The sequence below is a fragment of the Physeter macrocephalus genome, chromosome 9 (genome assembly GCF_002837175.3).
Source record: "Physeter macrocephalus isolate SW-GA chromosome 9, ASM283717v5, whole genome shotgun sequence".
Taxonomy (NCBI): domain Eukaryota; kingdom Metazoa; phylum Chordata; class Mammalia; order Artiodactyla; family Physeteridae; genus Physeter; species Physeter macrocephalus.
Window position 1 is genome coordinate 88,386,595 of NC_041222.1, and position 26,964 is coordinate 88,413,558.

The following is a 26,964-nucleotide window of genomic DNA, read 5'->3' on the forward strand; positions in this document are numbered from 1 at the left end:
GCGGCCATGGCTCACGGGCCCAGCCGCTCCGCGGCATGTGGGATCTTCCCGGACCGGGGCACGAACCCGTGTCCCCTGCATCGGCAGGTGGACTCTCAACCACTGCGCCACCAGGGAAGCCCCCATCTACTGAAGTCTTAAATCAGAATTCATGCATTTTATTTTCATAAAGTCCTCTTTTCAAAGAGATGATGTGACCTCATCTCTTTGAAAGGTCTCCTATTCTCACTAAAGTTCTGAAGTTATTCCATCAGTTCTGCCTCAAGACAAACCATTCATCTTGATTGACTTCCCTGACTCCCCTCTGTAGTCCTGACCTCCCCCTAAGTGGACTGAAATTCCCTCTGTCCACTCAAAGTTGTCACATGCCTTCAGGTTAGGTGGTAGGGAGCCCCAGATCAGAGGTGGTCTTGCTGTTTTAACAGCCAGAAGGGGTTATGTTCCAAACTGGGATTGGAGAGAGGGCTTTTCAAGTGCAGGGAGACCCCTCTCCAGCAGCACATTTCAGCTCACAAGCCCCTTTGCCAAATTCAGGGCCAACCTATTCCGGTATCCCCTTGAAGGACCTCACGCATACAACCTTCCTCTCAGAGGGCCCCCTGCCTCTCCCTGGCTCCTCAGACTGCATAGGAAGTGGGACCCAGTTCCTGCTGACACCTCTGTCCTCCTGGCCCAGATTGCGTTGCAGGCCACCTCTGCTCCTGTTCCAACACACCTGCTAGCACACCTTTGGATCACAGTTCAGGGCTGTAGCAGTGAGGGGTGAGTTTAGTGTATGGACTGAGGTTGCCGCTGTAGGAACTTGGTGAAGGAGCGAACCAATGAACAAGCACTTTGGGATCACAGTATTTATTTATTTGAGAGGGAATGGACCACTATCTCTCTTTTTATAAGGTGCTGGTGCATTTTCCAGGAGCGTGCATGGGACAGAAGGTGCAGCTTACACCTGAGTCAGGGCCGTCTCAGAAGCAACTCCAGAGATCCCAACTGGCCTCGGAGAGTTGAGAAGGGCAGTGTATTGGTCAGCGCAGGCTGCTGTGACAAAAACGACAGACATTTATTTCTCATAGTTCTGGAGGCTGAAATCTGAGAACTCAGTGTCAGCAGGGCTGGTTTCCTCTGAGGTCTCTCTCCTTGGCTTGTAGACAGCTGTCTTCTCCCTATGTCTTCACATGGTCTTCGCCGTGTGTGTGTGTCTGGATCCTAATAACCTTTTTTTATAAGGACACCAGGTAGCTTGGATTGAAGCCCACCCTAATGACTTCATTTTAACTTAATTCACACTTTGAAAGCTTTATCTCAAATATAGTCAATATTCTGAGATATTGAGGGTTAGGAATATGAATTTTGGAGTATACAACTCAGCCCAGAACAGGTGGTTACCTTCCTCTGCTCTCCACTCCCTTGGGTTCTGGAAAGACCTTCTAAAATCCTCCTTCCTTTATGTCTCACTCCAGGCACTTGATTGTTTTCCATTCGTGGACGCATCCTCTCTGGTCTATGTTTCAGGATGTTCTACCATCCTATATCCTTTACTACCACCAAACAGTCACACCTGTAGCCTGGAGAGCCTTCCCCGACCTTGGGTCACTCTGTGATTGAAGGACCATCTGGGGCTGGTATCTGTCTCCACTGTTTCGGAGACTGATTAATCTTGTGCTTCCCATGTGACTCCAGGCTGTAGACCCTCTGACACGCAGGAACCTCAGGGCAGACCACCCACCCTGAGTGCCTGTTTCCCCCACAAATCTACGCCGACCACGGGGAACATCACAAGGAAATCCCCAACTCAAACCAGATATGAGCTGCAGTATTATCAATATTCATGCTGGCTGCATTCAGACATGAGACTCTCAGGCAGACCCATGGACTTATCCACATTCAGGCTGAAAACTCCAGCGTTGGATCAGCACCGGATTCAGCATGGATGTTACTGTACCTGGGGCCACTTCATCAGACACCCATTGCAAAGGTGCCTTCATGACCAACAAGAGTAACTACAGACCAGGGCCTCCATCCCCAGCCAGCACCACTGGCCACTTTCACTGAGGTTGGCAGACCGTTTTTGGAGGAGCCAGAGAGCACTTGCTGGAGCTATCTAGTTCTTTAGAGGCAGTGTAGGCTAGTATCGAAAACACACAGTCTGGACTTTGACTAGCTTTAATGCTGACTCCCCCGGGTACTGGCCGTGTGACCTTGGGTACTTGACCTCTCTGGGCCTCAGTTTACTCTTTTGTGAAGTAGGAACAGTAATAATACTTACCCTCTAAGGTAACTGGGAGGATTAAATGTAGCTATCTTTAAAAAGCATTTAAAGAGTGTCTAGTATGTAGTAAGTGTTCTACAAGTGTTTCCCGAAATTATTATTATGGTGCTTTTACCACTATTTAATACACACCTTTTGGAGTTGATCTCTTGCCTCTAAACTAGGCCCAGTCTTACGTTGGATTGTGGCCGATGCGGGCTGCCACTGCTGCTGTTTTAGCTGAACTACTCCTGGTGGAGGCCCTGACATCCAGTGATTCTCTTCTCTAACTCTGACGTGACCCCCATCCCCACCAACTCTCCCCACTGCATGCTTTGCTCAGGATGGAGTCTCACACACACAACTGGACCTCTGCAGATACTCATAGACATGCCGACCAGCCCAGGTCTCCCCACTTTCCCGGGGAAGGGGGCACGGTACTCAAACAAATTGCGGGAACTGTATTTGAAGTGTCACTGAGAGGCTAGGGTACGAAATAGAATGTTCTGATCTTACCTAGTTGCGGGTGTCCCGTAGACTGGTCTGGAAGTACATCTCTAACATTTGTCAAGCTGCCTGGAAACTGGTTTGAGCAGTCAGTGTGTGTATTTAAGTTGATTTCATTCTAGACACTTCATTACGGCAGCTGATTATCTCTTTTTAAAGGAAGCTTTCCTCTGAGGATTTTAAGACACCTTATATCCATTAAAAACTCCTCCTGCACTATACCCCAGTATGATATTTGCACATGCCTGTTTTCGTGTGCCCCCTTCATGATGGCAGACAGAAATATTAGGCAAGATTAAAATGCACATACATCCCTGGGATGGGGAGTCTTGATTTCTTCCTCCACCAAACTGTTATCTGGCAGCCACGTCAGATTTAAGTTTCATTACGTCCCCCCATTTCTATAAGCAAATTAGAGAAATTAAACAGCCTCCACTCCCACCCCAGCCTGAGTGAGAGGGCAGACCCAGGCTGGCAGCCCCAGGCCAGGCCCATCCAGGGAGGCTGGTACATCCCAGAAAATCTCCCCAGTCCCATTGGCTTTCAACTTCACCTGCAACATTCAGAAAATAGAGATCAAACCACGTGATTCTGTTTTGTGGCAAGAAATTACACCAACTAGGCCAAATAAATAGAAGAGCCGAGGCACCCACACACCCCCAGGAATGACATGTGTGACCCAGGTGCCCTTAAAGAGCTAGGATGACAGAAAGAAATATCACAATTCAGATGAAACACCTGACAGTAGACAAGTTTAAAAGGCATTCTCTAATAATCCAGAATATGGGCGAGAAGGAGGGCCATTAAAATGCTCTCTGCTCCCTTGGAGCATCTCAGCTGCTCTTTCCATAAGCAGAAAGAAAAGCTCTTTGAAAAGGCAATGATTTGCTTAGAAAACATTCATTTAAAATGTCTTGCAATTATTGACACTCTCATTAGATCTTGGCGGGAGCACAGTATCGTTGTGTCCCATGTGTGCCTGCCACGAGAAGAATCTCATTGGTTCGGAGGGAAAATAAAATGAAAGTCCAAGGACACAATGCTTGAAGTGCTGGTGATGGGAAGTTGGCCGCCCCAGGATTAAGGAAGCTGATATCTGTGTTGTCATCCACCTCCCAGCCCACATCACCTCTCTCTCTCTGTCTCTCTGTCTCTCTCTCTGTCTCTGTCTGTCTCTCTCTCTCTCTCTCTCTCTCTCACACACACACACACACACACACACACACACACACACACTTGAGCTCAGCTGGGCAGCCATCCAAATGATTCATATTAAATTCTAGCTACATTCAGCACAAAAGTCATCTAACATCAGAGGATCAAAGTTACATCAACTAACAAGCACTGGGGAATTGATAAGCAGCTAAAATTAGGTCATTGCATAGCAGCGGCTTTTGATGGATGAAGTGAAATTTAGCCGCAGGTTTGCTATTTAAAGATCTGTTACAGCATCCTTTCCTGTAGCCACAATGAACATACAGCAAAGTATCAGGCCTCTGATGAAACGTTTAATCGTCACTGTTCGCTCCACTGTCTGTGGCAGACGTTCCTTAAGAGTATAGTCAGCTCTCAGCCTGGGCCGCATAAATGAATGCATTTTAATTCCCACATCCAGAGCCTAACAGAGGCTATTTCTTCCTTCTCGGGGTAAATTCTGTAAAGTTATTTTAATCACTGCTAAAAAAAAAAAAAAAAAAAAAAGAAGGAAGAAACCACAGGCCCCAAATGGAGTCACTTGTGCTAAGCCCCATGTCAGCAAACTGAGATTTAATACTTATGACTAAATGCAGTTTCAGCTTCTCCCAGGAATGTAACCTTTAACCAGTCAATCTGGGATTACCTGGTCAGCACTAGTGAGGTGACCTGCCCAACAGACCTCTTCTGTCCCCCATAGAAAGGTGACTTTGCCTGAAACAATCTACTCTTTGCTAGAAGCTTCCTCTTCCTGCCCCCTTCTGCCTATAAAAGCCTCATTTTGTTCAGGTCCTGAGAGCTCCTTTCTGTTCACTGGATGGGATGCTGCCTGATTCATGAATCACTGAATAAAGTCACTAAGATCTTTAAATTTCCTCAGTTGAATTTTTCTTTAACATCACTTTTAAAAGCATTCCATCCAACACTCCAAATCCTGACCCAGCTCAGTGTTTCAAAATTCTTCATCTACTTAAAACAAACACAACTCTTGACTGCCAAATGTATTTTTCAACTTGTCCCAGTTTCCTCATTTCTTTGTTTTTCTTTTTCCTTCCATTTTAGAAACATAAACCCTTCCAAAATGGCTCATTTCCCTCTCGTCTTTGGTTTGTTTGTATTTCTGGATGCATAGGATTGGGGATCCTGTTTAGTCAGATCTCAGTTAGCTGTGGCCGTGGCCCCAGCCTGTGTCGCAGTCACTGGTTTTAGTTCTACAAGCCCAAGGCCACACCTGCAGCCAGAAGGGCCTCGGGTCAGTGTGTCCTGTCCAGGCAGCACTGGGTCAGGGGGCTGACTGCCCATGTAGCCCCTACCGTCCCGCAGGTCCAAGGGGGCTGTGACAGAGCCAGGCACACCCAATACCACCAATGGCACCAAGGGATTGTTGAGCCTCCCCAAGTACTGGACTCAAAGAGAAGGGCAGCAGTTGCAAACACGTTTGAGAAAGGAGAGGAGGCTTCTGTGGACAAAGGCAAGTGCAGGGGAGGCAGACTGGGCCCCTTTGGAAAGGCCTGGAGGACAGGCCACCCTTGCAATGGGTGGCAAGCCCAGCCAGGCTTGGCAGGGCTCTGGCAGCTGCCCAGGCCCCAGGAGAGGCAGGGTACAGGGAAGGCTTGGGAAGGGGGCACACATCTGTGACGGCCCTGCAGTGGCCCATACAGCCAGAATTCCTTGGCACACCCAGAGAGGTGCTGCCCCTGGGATCCCTGGGCTGGAGGACAGCCCTGGGGGAGCTGGCAGGGCTGGGAGCCATCAGAAAGCAGTGGTCAAGCAGGGGCCCTCCTGGACCCACCCCAGTCACTGCTTCCACGGTTCCTCCCAAGAGGGACACCCAGGATTCTCAAGCCTGCCCCTCCTGTCTGATGATCACCAAGACACACAAATTATCTTGTCATCACAGAAATGTCACCACGCCTGGCAATGACTTTTCAGAGGCTAATTCTACACCTTGTGCTTCCCATTCTAGCCAAACTGTTGTGCTGGCTTTGTTGGGAAGATAAACTCAATCCCTGGAAGGCTGTTCCCATTGTATTAACGGGGTGCTCTAAATGGAGTGGCTTCTGTAATCCTACAGGCATTCATCAGAGAGCCCACTGGAGGCGGCAGGAGCGGGGTGTGCCATCACCCCCAGTTTGTGGTTTCTTGTAATGTGGCGGGGATTGGGTGGAGCTGTAGGGCCCAGACTGGGGGAGCACTCTTGGGAGGCCGGGCTGACACGGGATAGGGGTAGAGAGGTGGTGGGGTTGGAGCGGGGAGGGCTTCCTCAAGTTCAAATGAGAGAAGCAACATAAAAGACTCGATTTCAACCTCAAAGTGGTTGTTCTTGTCTGTTTCCACACTCTCCTTGCAGAGCCACCCAGTGTATCTGTCTTAGTTTGGGTTTTTCCAGGTAACATTCCAGGGCAGGCAGTGTATTTGGGGGTGGGGGTTATTCCCAGAGCACTGTAGGGTGTGAGGGGGACAGGAAGTGAGACGGGGCGGAGAAGGCAGCAAGAATGTTGTTGTCACCGTGATAAATGAGCCCAGTCCCACTGAGGACCCTGGGATGCCAGTGTGGAGCTCGAGGTGAGGTCACTGGAGTGTGTGTAAGCTGCTCCCCTGGGCCACTGATAGAGGCTGCTGGGTGCAGGAGGACCATTAACCTGCAGGCATCCTGCCCTGCTGAACAGTCAGGCAGAGTGGCCGAAAGGTCAGAAACAGCCCAGCTGGGAGATGCAGGGATGGAGGATGGGGGTGCACATGGAGGGTGGCGTGCACATCCTGGTGGGAGTAGGGATATGAGTCGGCATGCTGGCAGCATTGGCTACAACATCCAAGACTTCATTTTCAGGAATGCTTTTTTTTTTTTTTTTTTTGGCCATGCCATGTGGCATGTGATATCTTAGTTCCCTGACAAGGGACCGAACCCGGGGCCCCTGCATTGGAAGCACATAGTCTTAACCACTGGACCACTGGAGATGTCCCCCAGGAGTGCTATTTTTAAGGCTTAGATTTGAACCCTGTGTCAGAAGAGATGGGAGCCAAAAACCTGATTAGAGTCAGGAGCTGTTTTCAGGGGTTAATTCAAAGGGACACTTCTATTCATGGTCACAATCCCAACCATATGTACCTTTACACATGGTAGGTGCTAAGATCACCCTGTGGGTGATGATGTGCCCTGGGTGGGTACTGGCCCTTCAACCAGAGGGCCTATTTCCTGAGACCAGTAAGTTACACCCTACCAATTATACCAGGTGTCATTATTAATCACCTTTACCTATGTAATTTAGACTATTAGTCAACTGTATTTTCCAAAGAAGGCCACACCTGTAGATACAACCATCCCACCAGCTCTTCTTACAATGTGACAATAGCCTCCTCTAAAGTGGTCTGGTCTACATTCCCTCCTATTATGGGTTGAACTGTGTTCCTCTAAAATTCATATGTTGAGGTCCTAACCCCCAGAACCTCAGAATGTAAACTTTTTTGGAGGTAGGGCCTTTAAAGAGGTGAGTAAGGTAAAATGAGGCCATTTGGTTGGGTCCTAATCCAATGTGGCCACTGGTGTCCTTATAAGAAGAGGAGATTAGGGCACAGACATACAAAGAGGGAAGACCATGTAAGGACACAGGGAGAAGACAGCCATCTTCAAGCCAAGAAAAGAGGTCTCAGGAGAAACCAACCCTGCTCACACCTTGATCTTAGACTTCCAGGCTTCAGAACCATGAGACAATTAATGTCTGTTGGTTAAGCCACCCAGTCTGTGGTATTTGTTATGGTAGCCTGAGGCAATTACTACGTACGTGTCCCCCTGAGCCTGGGCAGACTTTGTAACTGCCTGACCAACAGAATGCAGTGGAAGTGACACTGTGTGACTTCCAAAACTAGATCAGAAAAAAGCAGTAGGGCTTCCATCGGGCTTTCTGTCTCTCCCGGATGCTTGCTCTCAGAACTCAGCCACCATGCAGTGAGGGGCCCCAGCTAGCTTACATGAGGAGACCACATGGGAAAGAACTGAGGCCCCAGACGGCAGCTGGCACCAACCATCAGACACGTGTGTGCATGAGGCTTCAGGTGCTCCCAGACCCCAAGCTCAGAGTCATTCAGTTGAGGTCCCAGACAGAGTGGAACAGACACAAGCCACACCCTCTGTGCCTTGTCTGAATTCCCACCCCACCAAATCCATGAGCATAGTAAAAGTTGTTTCACACCACTATATTATGGGATCACTTGTTACATACTCAGGGTAACTGAAGCTGGCAAAAACAGGAGATACTGCAATTTTCATTTTGCCAAAGAGAAAAATGAGATGAAGAGAAACTCAGATTCACATAGCTAGAAAATGGCAAAGCAACTGGGGTGAGTAATTTTGCTGTAAATGTAGAGTCATCGAGTGTGCATTTCAGGGAAGGAAACATGCTAAGCCATTGGGGCACAGAGATGACCTTGGGGACACCCCTCTCTGCATGTGCCCCTAGGATGTCCACCTGCCATGAGCATTTTCCCCCAAAGGCTGTGTAAGTAAATCTGTGGCATAAATTCCTAAAGTGGCATATTTATTTAAAACTGTTAGTTCATGACACATCTCCCCGCAAAGAGATGACAAGAATCAGCACGCCACTAGCAGTGTCTGACTCCTGTGCCGGTTCAGTCTTGGCAACATTATTGGGTTTCTGATCATTGGAGAAGTTTTCAGTCCTGTTATAATTACCTTTAAAACATTATATAATATACTTAAATGAGTATGGGTTGAATTATAACTTTGAAGCCTTATAGTTTGTCCTCACGTTGTGAAAGGCAAGGAAAGCAGCATAATTTATACCAGTTTCCTTTTCTTTCTCTCTCTCTCTCTCATCATCTCCAAATTCTTGCTAATTCTATAATTATCTCTAAATGGTCACGCTAGAGCATTTGCCTTCTGCTCCCACACACATCCAGCTTGCCTGAATTCCATGCTCATGACCACTTCTTTGCTGCCAGCTTCTGAATGTGGTGGCTTGCTCGGGGTCCACCCCAAGCTCCCTGTCAGCAGGGCTCCTGGTGAGACATTGCCTGATTCCTTGTTTGCTTGCTCTTTTCTTACTTCTGTCTAGTTGACACTCTTCATATCATCACCTCTTCCCTTCAGGTTTTCTTTTCTTTGAGAGCTTGTTTCACAGTGGCCATATGTTTTCTAGTCTTTGAATTTCATGGAGAAACATGGGTTGGCTATGTTCTTTGGCTTTTAGCACAATTTTGTGTGTGTTCCTCACCCGTCTTTATCATCTCCTTCCCTTTTCCACCCTTGCTCAGGTTCGTTGCTGGTTCTTTTTTGATCATTAACAGTCCTTATTTGTGGTGTCATTCATGGTAGACCATTGTATCAGTTGTAGCTGAGGAATGGTGTTGGGGAAGGGACCAGTGGAGTGAAGCTTGGATTTGGGTCTTTGTGCTAAACACTACGCCCTGGGGGCTGTCTTTACTCAGGAAGAGCTGGGGTTGCCAATTCAAAAGATGCAAAGCCCTGCACCCTTGGCCTGTCCATGACAGGTTCTGCCCCTGCCTCTGGCTGAGCAACCTACCGTGCAGACAACATTCGCCTCCCTTTCAGACAGTCATTCTAGAGTCTGATAAAAAAGGAAGCCTGGAGTTGACCACTTGACTCAAAGAGTTGACCAAGAAGCAAGTGGAAATCCTTCTTCCAGTGGGGCGATCTGAGTAGACTGCAAACACGCACTATATTTTCTTTCGTATGTGCCACAAATGCTTTCCATGATTTTGTGTCATTCCTTCGCCTGTTGCTAGAATGGCTTTGCTGAATGCTCTCCTGGGGAAAATCACTTAATTGTTTCAATTTTGCCAATTATCTACTTAAGGGTCACTGTTTGCTTCCTATGATATAGCAGCTTAACTAATTAAAAAGATTAACCTTGGGTGGAAGCATAGCCTGAATTTATGCAAATTATATGAAACAGTGACATGCATGGAAGGATAAAGGAGAGCCTAAGGGGCTTCTGGTCTGTGGAAGGCTGACAGCTCTTGAAAGCAACCTCCAGAGCTATTCTACTGGGACCAAGGCTAGCTAATGTCCAGGTCCAGGGCAGTGTTCTGGCTCTGATTTCATGTGACCAGCCCCTGGGGCATCTGGAACCCCAAATGCCGCAAATGTGGAACCCACAGCAAGACCTCATGGAGTGGGGTCACTGCTGGAACTTTCAACAGCTCCCCAGGAGGATTCCAGCTAGTGAATGAGGTTGAGAACCCCCAAATTGGACCAGAGTATGTAGACTTTGTTTGTACTTTTTCCTGAAGTGAATTTAGAAGCAAATTCAGTTAGAGTCAAACACACTTGTCCCCTTCCAATCACAGGTGTTAATAAATAGTAACAAATCAGAGGAGAAAAGAATCTTATTTGGGAAGAGTCCTTAAAAGCTTCCTTTTTCTCTGCAGCCTCAGTGGTCCTCAACCTCAGCTTCTTCTGGACTTACTCTGAGGGCATTAAGAAATATGCATACCCAGGACCTTCCTCCAGAGGTCCCGATTTAAAAGGTTTAGATGTGGTCTGGACCTTCCCCAGGGACTTCTACTCCCCATCCCCCAACTTCCTCTTGACCCAGGTGTGCAGGGGCGCGTCCGGGTTCCAAGTTGGTTCTAATAGCCCCATGGTTCCTTGGGCTATTTAGGATGGTCAGAACAAAGTGCACACAAGGACTGTTCAAAATTCAAATGTATCCATTCATTCAAATTCACTGAGGTCTTACTACATGCCCTGTACCGTAAGCTAGTTGGGGCAGAGCTGTGGGCAACAAAGACAAGTTCCCTGCCCCCCAGTCCTTATTCTCTTCTCTTCTCTTCTCTATGACTATATTATAGTGCTCCCTGTATTCCTATAAACAAAATAATTGAAAATGATAAGACAAGTTATGAGTGAAGCAGAGGGTTGGGCATGCTCATTGCTATTGGGGTGTCACAGCTACTAAGCCTTCTCAATAGTCAGAGCTAGAAGATAAATATAAATACACTAATAAGGGAGGGAGACGCAAGAGGGAAGAGATGTGGGAACATATGTATATGTGTAACTGATTCACTTTGTTGTAAAGCAGAAACTAACACACCATTGTAAAGCAATTATACTCCAATAAAGATGTTTAAAATAATAATAATAAATAAATAAATAAATACACTAACATAAATACCTATTTTTATTTATCTATCTATACATATTAAGAGAGGCCACGACAGTGAGAGACCCGCGTACCGCAAAAAAAAAAAAAAAAAAAAAAAAAAAAGCCAAGAGTTAGTGTCAACATCTCCGATTCCCACCCAACACCCCCCGAGAGGCTTTCTTGCCTTGTCGTTGCAATTCCTCCAGGACAGCTACCCTTACTTCACAGAGCTATCTCCAGCATCCTCTGGTGTAGTGATCCACTGTTCTGGGCTCACTTTCTGGGGTAACCTGGCCCTGTCTCCTCCCATTTGGGTTTGTACCTGATCCACTTGGACACCTGTGCCAGCACCTCTCTTCAGTAGGGACCTGTCCTGCAAGGTCAGTTTGAGAGCTCAGAGGAGCTAGGCTGTCCAAGCCCTTTGGATCTTCCTTTTTTTTTCCATTGAGATTAAATATGCACAACATAAAATTCACCATTTTAACCATGTTAAAGTGTACAATTCAGTGGTTTTTCGTCTATTTACTATGTCAGGCAATCATTACCACTATATAATTTCAGAATCTTTTCATCACCCCAAAAGGAAATCCTCTACCCAGCAAGCAGCCTCTTCAGTCCTGCTGGTAGAGCTTATACACAGCACTCACCTGGGGTGATCTCAGGTAGGCCCATGCACTCACTCATGTGATAGTATCTGCTGTTCTCAATGCCCGACCACGCTCTCCAGGGACCACCTGCTAGACTATTTGGATTCTCCTGTTTTGGATCCTTAGATCCTTCCCCTCTCTTTCCTCCTTATTCCACCCACACAAATGCCATGGTCTCTGGTTGTTGGTGGTTCATCACTGCCCACTTGTTCGGGGGACTCGTGAGGATACCTTGTCAGCTGGTTTTGTTGCTTGTGTTGTCCATGGAATTTGGGGTTTGCTATCTGGTTGTTCTCTTTTGAGTGTGTGTTGGTAGGGGCTGGAGAAGAGTCCTGAAGAGAGCAGAGCCAGCCTCTGAGAACTGTTTGATGAATCACCTCTCTGAGTTTCCTACCACCCCTGAGCCACAGGGGTTTGGATTTCACCTGGCGCCTCTCCTGGGAAATGATTTAAGTCATTACGAAAAGGTCAAGTTGTTTTCAGAAAACTGTTTTAAGAAGAGAAGGAAAGTATAATATGGCTTATGTTCCTAAAATGCTCAATTTTTAAATGCAATTTAATGATACCTGGAACTTTAATCTATATGCAACTATTCAGTCTCCACTGACCTGAATAAATGTATGTACGTGTCTGTAGCTCAAATGCAGGGTTTGAGGGTTGAGTTTTAAGGCTGTTATTTATCAAATATTAAGTTCTGTCACGAGTTCTTTCTTCCTTTGACCGTGCTAGCAGGCAGATCACATCCCATGTTTGTAAAGGGGTGTCTGTGTTTGAACGAGAGGCATCACACACTTGGTCCTAAGTCATAGACTAACACCGGGTGAGCACAGACTAGGGCTCAGGGAAGGAGCAAGCAGTTCCCTGCCTCTGCTACTAGGACCATGAGATCACCTAGAAAATGCAAGAACTAATGCTCGTCTTGTATTTAGTGTTTTGTTTTGTTAAGATTTCCTTGCTTCTCTTTCCTGGTGACACTGCATCTTACCTCCCCTGGGGCAGTCCTTCCACCAACCATTCTGGTGATGAGCTTTGCTAGCTCAGTTACATTATGCCACATTCCCACAAGAGCTTTCTGAGTACAGATGGATTGGCTCTGAGCATCGGATTGTCAAGCCTCACATCACCCTCAAATTCTCAGGTAACCTACATTCTTCCTACATTTCTGAAACATTATAGGGCAAAGAGCTCAGAGCTCCATTTGTCACCTGGTACAAGCCTTTGCAAATGTGACAGCTCTAAAATTACATCAAGAGCTGGTCAAGGGGTCTGCCCACTGTACCCAAGCACAAACTAAGCCAAGGACATTCGCATCTCAGAAAAGCTCCACTTAGAAACACAAGAGTAAGAACAATACAGAGAATGAGGTAAAGCACTCTCAAAAACAATGAGATACTTTACAGTAAAATATTTGTGGTGAATGAATATAAAAGAAACCTATATCAGAGATTGAAGGGAACAGCTCAGAGAGGCAAATAAACAAGTCACGCCCCATTAGGATGCAAAGAGGTAGAGAAAGAGCAGGGTTAGCCTGTGAAATCTTCTTATGATTTCACAAAAATTTGCTGCCTGGACACATTTTGCCTGTTCACAGAAAATTAGAGATCTGAGCAGGCAACTATTTAGGGGATGGAGTATACTGAAATCTACATCAGGATGGATGGATATGGACAGATGGATGGACTGATAGACAGGAAGAGTGGATGGATGGATGGGGAGACAGATGGGTAGATGGATGGAAGGATTGTTTTGTGTTAAAGCAGATATAGCAAAATGTTAACTGCACAATCTGAGTTGTAAGAATATTAGTGGTCCCTATACAATTCTTTTAACTTTTCTATATGTTTGAAAATTTTTATAATAAAATGTCAGAGAGAAAACCTGTGGCTGAGTGTCCCTCATGGGTTCGTTTCTTGACAGACCCAAGGAGCTCGTGAAAAACTAAAACTCCTGAACCTCACCAGGCCCACATCTGAGTTTCTGGGAATGAGGCCTAGGAGACTGCATTTCCAAAGCTCTCCTGGGGGTTCTTGTCAACCTGGGGTTTTTAAAAACACCATAAAGAAGTCGCCTCGGGGAAAGTTCATCACAACGTAACCAGGCACAGCTCTACCTCTCGCCACATGAGCCTATAGCAACTGCAACGAACAGTGGCTGCAGGTCTGACACTCTGACCGCAGAGCTGTAATCCAGATCACCAGGCTCCAGAGCAGCAGAACCATTCTCATACTGTCTTAACTCCTGGGACTTTTTCTGGAGTCACTTCTCACATAAATGACGTGCTCTCACATCTTCATCTCAGGAATCAGGAAAGCCGGAATCAGACGCGGTTCCAACAGCATTCCCTGGAAAGGAAATGGGAAGGAGGCTGAGGAGGGCCCAAGAACACCAGAGGGAAAATGAAAGGGGGTGGTGCCCGCAAGCCACAGAAGGACGGGGTGGCAGGCCATGGGGGGCCTGCGGTGAGGCTAGCAGAGGAGGACATGGAGTCCTTGCAGGCCTCATCAATGACGGGACAGCAGTCCTGTTGGAGAAGGCCCACGGAAACACAGACAGCTCTTGAGAGAAGTCCAACCAATGACCAAGGGAGGGAGAGGCGGCAGCTGCAGGGATGTGTGGGGTCAAGGGAGGACACTTCAAGTTCAAGTTGCAAAGACACAAGTGAAATGGCAGCTGGGGTGGGGTGGGGTGAATGCCCAAGAGAGAGAATCATCAGCAGTGGAGAAGGTGGGAGATGTGGGGTCCAGAGATTAGGCAACGCGGGGACCACGGTGCAGACAGCAGGTCTGGGAAGTTGACACGAGGAGCTTCCCCCGTACGTGAACGTAGTCCTACATTCATGGTCCGTCTGCTCAGATCCCATGGGACACAGGTTCTGGCCTCATGATTCTACAGATGTTGTGAGGAAGGCGGGATTCAGCCCCGTGTTTGGAAGCCTAGGGGGCCAAGGGGGTTAAGGATTTGGGCACAGTCATGCGGCACTGACCAGGGGCAGCCCGGGTCTGACCCTGCCAGCCCCAAAGGCATGTCTGTGGGACTCATAGATGGACCATTGGACTTGACATGCAATCCTGCCATGTGTGACTTTGGGTCGGTCACCTCAACTTCTCTGGGCCTCAGTTTGCTCACCTGATAGGGTTAACAGGAAGAACCAACCAGAGGACACAAGCCTGTGTGTTTTCACTTCAACAGATATTGATTCATTCTTTTCACTTCAACAAATAAGGACTGAGGGCCTCGAGGGCTGTGCCGAGTGTCTGGCATGGAGCCACCCACCCCATAAACCTAGACAGCCTGGTCCCTGCCATGAAGAGTGTGGTTTAGAGGGGAACAGACATGCATTCACAACCTGTGGTCCAATGAGGGCCAGTGGCCAAGGGCCACCTAGGAAAGGGATTCTTTCGGTTATCTATACCTACAACAAAACACCTCAACACTTAGTGGCCTAACCTATGCGTTATTTATTTGTAATACCAATGATTGTTTTCTTATTCTCTCTCACCGTCCTGGAGCTTTGATTGCAGTCAGCTCGGCAGTTCTTGGGCAGATGCAGCCACTTGGTGGCTGAGTCTGGGCTCACCCAAGGATCCCTCAGGCACCCATCTGTGGTGAAGGTGGGCCATCAGCCGGTCTTCCTCTGGGGCGATTGCCTGGAGCACTGCATCTGGCCTCACCGTGTGCCCTGGGCTCCCTCAGACCATGGTGGCTGGACTCCAAGAGCAAGCATCCCAAGAGACAAGAAGGAGATGCTACGTAAGGTTTCGTGCCCTCACCTCAGCAGCAACATAGGTCATTTCCAGTGTCTCTACTTTTTGGCCAGTCATTAAGGCCAGCCCAGATTCAAGGGGACAGATAGAGCCCACCACTCCAGAGTAGGAGTGTCCACACCATATAACAAAAAGAGCACTGGGATGGGGGTGTGTGGCAGCCATTCTTGGAAAACACAACCTCCCCCAGGGAGGGTGGCAGGGCAGGTATCCCCTGAAGATGACCCTGATCAGCACTGGAAGGATGAGTAGGTGTCTCCATGGAGAAGGAGCCACACCAGCCTGGTCAGGAGGTGTGTTGAGGAAGCTGACAGAGCCCAAAGTGCTGGGAGGGGAGGAGAGGAGACACGTGTGGCCATGGACACTTTGCAAGTGTAGGCAGTCAAGGCTCGCTGCCCTGGAGCACATGTCATGTCTGCATGTCCATCTCCCTGGGGACATCGTTGGGAAAGGACCCCAACACTCCAGCCCAGCCCATACGCAGCCACCAGCCACATGGGGCTTTGAGCCTTGAAAAGTGGCCACTGGGACCTGAGATGTGCTCCGAGGGTAAAATGCATCCCGGATTTGGAACACTTAGTACAAAAAGGCATGCTGAATATTTCATGAATGATCTTTTATATCGATGGAATGATAAAATGATAACAGTTTATATATATATCGGGTTAAAAATAATATTTATTAAAATTAACTTCATTTGTTTCTTTTTTTAGCACGGCTACTAAAAAACTGGCTCACTTTCTATTTCTGTTGGGCGGAGCTGCTCAGTCATCAGAACACCAAGCTGTCACCGCCCCGTGCATTTGCTCACGGTGGTCCGCCTGCTCAGGCATCCCCCTCCCCACTCCCAGTCACTGCAAATCCTGCTTCTTTTCACGCTGCCTTCCAGAAGTCCTGCCAGGCCTCTCCCCAGCGCCAAAATTGAGTCTTGCCAAGCTTTGTCTTCAGACCACCTTACTCCTGTTTGGGGCCTGATGGATCTCCCTAAATTGATCCCTGCCTCAGGTTTATATACAATAAGAACATTGTTTAATGGGCTAAAATGAAGTTAATAAGAACTCTGGTCTCCACTGGGCTCTTTCTCAGGAGAACTCAAGTTCTGTGGCAACGATCAACACTGCAACAGATAAATACAGGGCTTCAGCAGAGCCTCCTGCACTCATAAACACTGGTAATTCAGGCCCTGGGCAGTGGTAAAGCAGCTGCACGCAGCACATTTCTTATTCCAAAGCCTTGGAAGATAAGAGGAAAACAGTTCAGAGAGAGAGTACCATCAACCTCTCAGCAGAGAGACCACAACTTGCCCGATTACCAGAAAGAATACAAATTGTTGTCTCTCATACCTGCAACCTACAATTCCATCATCAAATGTGTAAGGACTTGCCCCAGGATTTCTTTTCAAAATACATCCATCATCTGGAGCCAAATTTCTTTTCCTGGATTGGTTTCCAACGGGGGAATGTACGTTTCTAGCACTGGTAGAAAGGGTTAGTTTTCTGATCCTTTTCGTGGTCCGCAGCGTTATCTTCCCCCTAATTAACATTTATGCAGACATTCCTCCTGCTAGCTCTCAGCCTAGGAATGATTTATTTTTGGAAAGCTCACAAAGATATTCATTCAGCCTTTTTTTCCCCCCTAGTAAGGAATGCAATAGAGGAGAAAGACAATTGGATGCCCTTGGCTCACTCAAAAACTTTAAGAATTTAAACCATCTCCACCAGGCGTGGAAAGTGCTCATTGATGAGGAGCATGATAAGCAAGAAAAGATCTAAATACACAAAACATGTCCACAGAGGGCCCGAGGGGACTGTATGACATAAACATACAGACGCTCAAATATAGACTTAAGCAAAAATAGATACTCTGTCCAAATACAGCTAGCCAATAAATATATGTGGGATCACAGCCACCACTCTTTTGAAACTCATAATGGGACTGCATCTAACAAGCAGTTCAGGTGGAGGTACGGGAGCCAGGGAAGCCCGCTGGCTATGACTCAGAAGCTGCTGGTGTTTCTGACAAAGAACCCCCCAGGCCCGTGCTAAGGGACTCCCATTACCTAATTCAGTCCCTGCCATTTCTGGGAGGTGAGAGTTATGACAGTTAGATTAGCAGCAGTGGCAGGGCTGTGTCATCCAGCTCTGAGCACGTGCTCTCCCCATTGAGCAGACCTCCTCTCAAAGAAAAACAAAGGAAATCATTCGTTCATTCATTTATTCATTTGTTTTCTTTGCAAATATTCACCGACCACACGTTGGAAAAATTCCTTATTGGTCCCTGATTTTTAAAAATTAGTAACTGTGGACCCAATCTGTGGCTTCCTTGGAAGGCAAAGCGTGTAGAGGAAGGTTCCTGACACGCAGTCAACACCCCACTTCCCTGCAGACACTGAGAACCCTCCCATCTCCTTTCCCTCTCTCTAGAATTGAGGAGCTGCCTGGCCCAGGGAAAGATTATTCACTGTATGGACAGCCGCAGGGTATTGAGGTCACCAAGACAGGTTTCCACAAAGCACAACGCCAACTTTTCCTGCAGAGAATAACACCAACGTGCCAAATCATTGAGCAGGAAAGTTAAGTACCAGCGGTAAAAACAAGAAGAAGAAGAAATGACATTGGCTGACGATTCGCTTTGTCAAGCTCCGGGCTGAGCACGGTTCATTTTCTGAACTCTACATCATAGGGACTATCATCTTTTCCCTGTGTTATGCTGAGGAAATTAGGGCTTTGAGAGTTAACAGACAAGGTCTTTCAGATCAGGGTCCATGCTCAGCCTCAGCCCTGTACACGATTCTGTAGCAGGCAGCTGGTCCAGGTGCCTCAGGGAAGAGGTCCAAGGGTGCTGATACCCCCGTACGACTTGAATCTTGGAATGGCCCCATTGCTTCTCCCACAGGCGATGACCCACTTATTTCAATGCATATTCGATGCCTGAAATTTCACAATCACAAAGAAGGGCAAAATCGTCAGCCTATTAAGATTAATCTTACCAACGGGAATCCTAGAATACTACAAACAAAACTCATTTATGTTGTTGGCATGTGAGTATTACGGGCTTTCTCCTGCCTGCAGCCACTGCCTTCCCAGGAGTCCTAGCACAGGGCTTTGCCTGGAGAGAGTGGGAGTATTGACACCTCAGTACATGTCCCCTTCCAGGAAACTGAGGGGTCACTTCCCACTGGTCCCGGTTTTGAAAGAAGAGGATGGGGAGGGGTTAAGTCCTAAAGCGGTACCAAGAGAGACCGTTTCAAAACATCATCTGCAGGCGATGTCCCTAATGGGGGTGGGACATCTTACCGCTTGGGCAGTATCTACAGGTACGAATCAAGAGGAACTTCTGCCCATGTAATAATACTGTCTACAAAGCTCTGAGGACAGAGAGAGGCAAGAAGGAAATGTGCAGCAGTCATTAGCTGTGGCTATTACAGCATCCTTCAATCCCTCATCTGGGCAGGAAGTAAGCGTTTACTGACTTGCCCAGTGGACCAGGCCCTGGGACTCAGGTCCAGAGGGGCTTGGTGGACCTGCCGGGCACACATCACTTCCTGGAGATCCTGCTCCCCTGGGAACTTTGCTCAAGGATTCACTGTGGGGCACGGAGTCACTCTGAGCATAGAATGGACCCAGGCATCTCTGCCTAGTCCCAGACTGCCCAGCACCGAACCTCTTGTGCCTTTGGGGATCCTTTAGGACACCTTTGGAAGACGTCCTCGGGGGGAACCAAGGGGTAGAAGGACAGCTTTCTTCACCTGCAGGAGATTCGGGACGACAACTGAAACCACAGGAGAGAACTGAAGTCTGAGTTTTCTAGTAAGTCTGTTCCGTGCATCCGACTTTTCACCCTGTACTTCACACCAGTTAGGGATTTCTTCTCAGAAAACAGGAGGTGAGGGAAGGGGGTGACACCCAGTGAGCCCAGCCGTCTTTACTGTGAGTTGGCCAGCCCTTTCCAAAGGGTGTAAAGAAATGAGAGTGCGGTTTGCTGTGAGAATTCGAGAGGAAGGGAGGAATGTGTAATGTACTGAGGAGACTTTTACTAAGAGTGATGGAGCGTCGAGCCTGGTGCAGCACACAGAAACCCACAGGGAGAGGTGGTTTCCGGCTCCCTGAGGGCTGAGGCCAGGACACGGGTCCGCTTGAAGCCGATTGTAGGCTGCAGGTGGCCCCTCCCGGGATTCATGGGTCCAGAGAAGGGCCTTGCTCCCGGCATGTGTGAGAAGGGCCGGGATGGGGAGGTGTCACCTTCCAGAGGATGGAGGGCACTCCACCTTCCCAAAGACAGCCCTTGTTGGGGCCCGGCTTTGTGACTTGCCATTCTGTGACACTGGCCACACATGGACACAGAGGTTTATGTTCCCCTCCCAGGAGGAAATGTGACTGTGGTGCTGCCCATCTGATATCCATCTAAAGGGCTCAGTTCACATCAAAACACCCCAGACCCAAGACAAGAAGACAAATCTTCGACGAATCTCACTTTCCTCTTCCTGCATCCACCTTCCTCCTATTCCGTGGCTGGAATGAGGGCAGTTTAGCCACTGCACTGAAGATCGCCAAAGGACCCAAGTGTCCTTCTCGCTCCTCAAAAAGCATGCGGATGCCCACGCCAGCCTCAGCTTCCTTTTAAAATGGCCAGTCCAAGTTACACGTGAGGGAGGGTGGCTCCCGAACTGCAAAACCCTGTGGGGAAACCAGGACCCTGGTCGGGGAGGGGAATGCAAAACCCTCTCTACCCGAAGCTGGCAACCCTGCAAGGGCTGTTGCTTCTAATTTAAATTCTCATTTCTTATTCTATTTTGAGATCCTCTCTGGGATTTTAGGAATGTTGAGACGTGCCAGTTGTAAAGCTCTGAGTACAGAACGGTCACGCTGGCTGGGGGCAGGCGCTCGCAAATGGAAACAAATCACTTGTCAGGAGCAGCCTTCAGGCTCAGCGGGTCTGCGAGGGACCCGCTGGTCGAAGAGATGGCCTGGATGCAGGCTGTGGAGAGAAAGAGGCTTTGAGGCTCCCCTGTAACTCTATAATGCGGAGGAAAGTCGGCCTTTAAATGAGCTTAAGTTCCCGGGGAGTGATGGTAAACAGAACAGGCAGCCCCTTAAGTGGAAATAAAGTGGTCTGGGTGCTGCCACAAAGCTACAAAATGAAGCTTAGCTAGGAGAAGTAGATTCCATTTGGGAAAGAGCAAATTTGTATGCAGGCTCAAGGGCAGCTTAAGAGGGCTCCTTTAACCGGGAAAGAAGGGAAGCAGGAGAGGAAAGGAGAAGGAGAGAGGGCGGTGGGGAGACTGAGTGAGGGAGTACGGCTGAGCCGCGGGAGCAAAATGTCACCCTGAGATTTTACAGCATTCAGCGTCCGCCCCCAGCACGACCTCTTACAGCTCAGCGCTGCAGACGTCAATAGGAAAACACTCTGCACTTACTACTAAGGATTTTTCACACATTTAAAGATGTTTTGCATATTTTTTTCTAACCGCCCCCCACCTCCGCCCCCCAGGCGCTGTAGTATGTTTCTGCATTGTTTGTAACCTCTTCACTTGTGCAAAGAGCATTTCAAACTCTAGGGACCCTGACAGGCGTTTCTTAGTTTGATTTGGGGGGGGGTGGGGGCTGGGGAAGTGGGGGACAAGAATCATCAAATGAAAACTGGACGGAGAAACAAAGAAAATACCATCCTGTGTTTTCTTGGTTTAAAGACAAGCAGTAAAGGCTGATTTGATATGTTGACAAGGTTCCAGGTTTACTTGGTCAAAAACCAAACCAAAGAGAGGCGTGAACTGAAGTCACATCCGCTCTCCCGCTGCTGTGAGGTGACCCGCGTTATCAGCCTGGTTTCCCGCGTCTGCGTCTATCTCATCTCGCTGTTTGCTCCACAACTCTTGACAGGATGGAGATGATGGGAAAGCTTCCACATCCACAAGGCCCGCCAGAACTCCCTCGGGCTAGTAGAAAGCCGGTTTCTCTTCCAAAGCTTTGCATGTCGATGAGACAATGACTCAGGACGACATGATAGGATTTAATTTGCTTAAAGATAAAGTTCCTGAAGAGTTTCAAATTGTAGTCTGGCACCCTCTACATATTAAAAGTTACTGATTTGTGTCTGTTCAGAGCTATGAATTTCCATGTCGCTACTCTTTTTTCTTTAAAGAGAAAGTGCTAAATATTTAAAGGCTAAAGTGATCAGGAAATTCATAAATGCTCAATCAAAAATAATTTCATTCCATCCCAAAATTAGAAGTGGAGAAAGTCAAGAGAATCGACACAAGTTGTTAAAATGAGTATTCAGGTTGGATCAAGTCTTTGTTTGTTTGTTTCAAATTTATTTTATTGATTCTTGATATGTCCTAAGTGGAGGTGACTCATACTTTTCCCCCCACCAGGTGATAAAGTCATCCTGGAGGTGGGTTGACTTTCCCAGAATTCCTCTCACCACAAGGGATGGCGGGGAAGGGTCTGGTCCTCTAGGTCTCTTCCGGATTGGAATGCAAACTGCCGTTCTGGGAATGTCAGATGCGTGGCTGATAATTTCATTCTTTTGCTTGTGGAAGAAGCATTCAGGAAATGTGCCTCAGGCCTATTTAGTTTGTTGAAAAACTAAGAATGTCACATATAGGGTTTGGCCACCTACTTGGCACTGGGAACTTAATATAGCATTGTTATTTTTCTGTGGAGCCAGAATGCTAAATATGATCGCTAAATAGTTCTTGGATATGTTCCAGAAAGAAGCATCCGTATTCGATGCCCAGCAGCTCTCTAAAGGAACAACAAAAGTAGGATATTTTTCATTTTCTGGAAGGCATAGAATTTTGGCTAGGAGACTTTTTAAAAACAACTATTAATAGATTCTCACGCCCAAGATTTAAAAACATACTAGTGTCCTGAACAAATTTAAAAGGCACTGTGCCTGGCCCATCCCTCTGCTGATGGCGTTGGGCTGGGCATTGGCATATATAGATGCATTGGCTTTAAACGTAATGTTCCTCTTCATGCTTTCTTCACTTTGCCATATGTCTTGGTGTTCACTACATGTATGTACGTATCTTTTTCCTTAAGTGTGTGGAATACAATTTACTCAACATTTCTCCCGCTGATGAACATTTAGACTGTTTTCAATCCAATGGCCAAGAAAAAAAAAAAAAACCCAAACAAATTCTCATTTGAATTTGCAATTCTCTGAGACTAGGTATTTTTATATATGTTTATTAGCCACCTGTATTTCACTGTCTGTGAATCACCTGTTTATCCTGCGTATGTTTCTATTTCATTGTTTGCATTATTATATTATGGTTTCATAGGCACTCTTTATATATTCTGGATACTAATTCTTTGTTTACTAAATATTTTCTTCCTATCTGTCACTTGTCTTCTCCAAATGTTTCAGAACAGTTCTTCTGCACTTTCTTTTAAACATAAAGTTGAGATTCAGCTTGTCAATTTCAACCAAAAAAAAAAAAAAGAAACTTACTGGGATGGGAAGAACTAAAATCTTTATAATATTAATATGTCTTTTCAGAAGAATGGTATGCCTCTCCAGGTATTCAAAATTTGTTATGTTCTTCTTTAAGTTTCAACTATAGATTTCTGATAGATGGCCTCTAAGGGTTAAGCAAATATTTTCTATCAAGTTAATGAGGATTGTTTACTTAATTAGGAAAGAGTGTTAAATATTTTTAAATATGTTTCACATCCATTGAGAGGATATACGGTTTCCTCCATGTCCACTAAGGGGATAAATTATATCAATAGATTTTCTGATATTGAACCATCCTTACATTCCAGGTATACACCCTAATTTTTAATGATATTTAACTTCTTTAATACTGAATTAGAACCTGTGAACAAGTATTTTATTTAGGATTTTCACATATAGATTCATAAGTGAAGTGTATCTGTGAGGTTTGTTTTGTATTGTCTCTACAGTTTTAGATAAAGATTATACTAGCTTCCTACAATGAGTTGGGATGCATGTCTCATTCTCCATTTACTGGAAAAATATACATAAGATGGAGATTATTCCTTGCAAGTTTGGTAAAATCCACATGTACCATCTGAGTCTGGGGCTTTTTTTTTTTTTTTTTGGCAAGAGGGTGTCTTAGTCCATTCAGACAGCTGTAACAAAATACCACAGACTGGGTGGCTTAAAAACAACAGAAATTTATTTCTCACAGCTCTAGAGGCTGAAAGTCTGAGATCAGGGTGCCGGCGTGGTCAGGTGAGGGCTCTCTTCCAGGTCACAGTCTTCTCAGTGTATCCTCACATGGCAGAAGGGGTGAAAGAGCTCTGTGGATCTCTTCTATAAAGGCACTAACCCCGTTTATGAGGCTCCACCTAATGACCTAATCACCTCCCAAAGGCCTGCCTACTAATACCATCATATTGGGCATTAGGATTCCAACAAGAAATTGGGAGGACACAAACATTCAGACCTTAGCATGTGGTGCCTTTGAACGGAGGTTCTCATAATAATCCAAGTAGTCTAGTAGGCCACTTTCTTTTATACTTTCTCCTGCTTCCATGATTTAAAGTGAATACTTACTACATGTCAGTAGTGTTTTTTCCCCAAATTTGCTTATGACAAGTGTACCTGTTGCAATAATCTTATTTAATTTAGTATTAATATAAATACTAATATAAACCAATGGAAAAAGTGCAAAAAAAGAGTTTTCATTTTTATGAAGAATAAATTAAAGCTTTAGAAAGACTAGACAGAGATGAATCACTAAGATAAATGGTTCAGATTTAAACGTGCTAATACAATGATGGGTGGAGGCAGAAATACCAAACATCATCTCCTTGCTACTCAAAGTGTGGTCCATGGACCAGTAGCAGCAGCATCACCTGAAGGCCCATTCCAGACATACTGTCATACTTGGCATTTGAACAAGATCCTGAAGAGATGCACAGATACAGTAAAGAACCTCTAATGTCAAAGGATTCCACAATCAGATTACATTTACTGTCTTAACATTCTTCCTCTGTATTTTAAAAATTGCAACTGGAAATTGTTGACAGTGAATTATAGGTGTGGTTTATGTAAGAAAGATGATGTCTATTTCCACTCAGCAGACCCATTTTCAAAGAAAAGGCTGTGACCCTACACTAAAAGATTAGTAAATGAATATATGTTTTTATGTTTTCAATTAAAGTAAAATATTTGCGGTTTGACAATTTTTAATGATTCCTCCCATTAGCACATTTTTTTTCACTTAGCCAGCTGACTACAGGTCTGGACTGTGATGGATAAAAGGGATTCTACTATAATTTATGTTTTCTTAGATTATGATGACTTTCATCTAGAGTCTCAAAAATGTTGACATAGAGTTTTATTCAATTATAATCTTTTTCTTATGGATACTTTCCCACTTCTATTTATATGTATCTTGTTTTTGCTGTTTTGGGGTTTTCTGTTTGTTTGTTTTGTTTTTGTTTTTACTTGTTCAGAGTGGCCAGAGATATATTTAAATTATCTTTTATTTTCAAAGCACTATCTTTCATTGTTTTTTGTTTGACTTTATAATTCTTCTTCTGTCTCTCCCATTTTCTAATGCCTAGAAATTTTCCTCTGACAATTGCTTTGTCCATATCCTTCAAGATGTGGTATTTTCACGGACATTCACTTCTAAATCCATAGCTTATAGATTTAGTTTTTATTTTCTCTTTATTTAAAGGGTATTTTTAAATCTAAAAAGAGAACCTTTTTGCCAGTCTTTTGGTTTCAATGCCTAATTTTTTTTCTTTTTACTTTTTATCTTTTGCAGCTTGTTCAGATAATGTGGCCTATGTAATTTTTGTATTCTGGAATTTATTGAGTTGTTCTTTGTGTTCTTCTTTAGCAACAATTTTTGTGAATGTTCCATTTGTGTTTGAAAAGAAGGTATGATCTCTATTGCCATAAAAGCAATGTGTCTGAGTGCATAGATTTATATACAGAGCTAATCAAGCTTGTTAATTAGGCTATTCCAACCTTCTATTTTTCTCTACCATAGCAAACACAGTTAACTGCTCACGCAGCCATTCCACTCCACTTCTATTTGCCCACACACCCTGATTTTTTTTTAGGGGGTGGGATAATAATATGCCCAGGCTAGGAGATGAGTCATGAGTAAGCTTAAGCTAGCATTTCTCAACAGAGGCTTTGCTGACATCTTTGCTCCTGCTTTGGATGCTAGTGTAAGAACATAAGATCTAGAGCAGTGGCAGACATTTTGTGGCCACCAGGCAACTTTACACATTATACAAGTTCCTTTGCTCACCACTCCTTGTATAGTGTTCATGTTTCTCTTGTGTTTATTTTTATTTGTTCTGGTGTATGTTTCTTTTTTAAAGAATCCCTCATAGATGGTTTATGGGTGGTCTATTTCATGAGTCCTTGGTGCCTAACAATGCCTATTGTTTGCCTTCTGTTTCACATTATATTGACCTTGGGCATGAGCTCCCTAAAACCTCCTGCCCTCACAGCATCTTCTGTATTTGTTTTGCTTCAATTTTGTCTTTCCCTAGGATCTGATACTGTCTGCCCATGTACGTCTTTCAGAATTATTCCAAAGCTCTCCTGCACTCCTGGTACTCTTTTGTTTTCCTGTATTATTAAGAATCTGTTCTTTTAAAAATTTCTTTTTTATCATTTTGTGGGAATTGAGGCTGAAATGAGGGTAGATGTGTGAACTCAGTCAGTCATCATAATTCAGTATCAAAATTTTGTCACAGAAAAATCAATAATTCATTATTTAGAAATTTGTAGGGAAATCATGGTCTCCAAATGATACCACCATTTGGGCTCAGGGATATACTGATGGCAGTTCTGTGTTGTTTTGGGTTTTTTTTCTCCCCCTCAGCTATGTTTCACATTCCTTGTTCTGTGGACTCTCTTCTGGTAACATCGAAAATGTATGCTTTCTTCTAAGCAGATCCTCAGCCTAAACAAAGGAGAAAAACACAAACACACATCACACCTGAGAATGGGCCAGGCTTGGTGCCGAGAAGCTCTTCAATACAGATTTGCACGGCAGTCCACTGGACAGCCTGTCCCAATTCCCAGGCAATATTATCTTCAAGGAAAAATTTGATCTCACAGGTACGTTCCAGGCAGCTCTTGTTCAAAGAAGAGACTATTTCGAAAGTAAATGATCGAGCCACCATGTAACTCAGGGGAGTGAGACCTGTTTCCTGGCTCTAAGCAGAAAGCCCCAGACTTTAAGGTCAGGGCTTAGGAGCAGCCTCACTAAGCAGGCTAGTGGCTCAGAGCCCACGTCCCCCCTCCCTGTGTGACTCAGAGCACAATGTGGAGCCTCTCCAGACCTCGTGGCCATAACAGTGAGACGATGAAGTAGTAGTCTACTTCATGGAGCCACTGTGATGACTAAATTTCACACACAGCACTCAGAGCTGTGACTGCAATCACTGACTGTCCTTGTGACCAGCCTCAAATTTCAAGCTAAAGCCTAGAAGCTTCTACCTTCAGCATGTGCCAGGATCAACATGAGCCCTTAT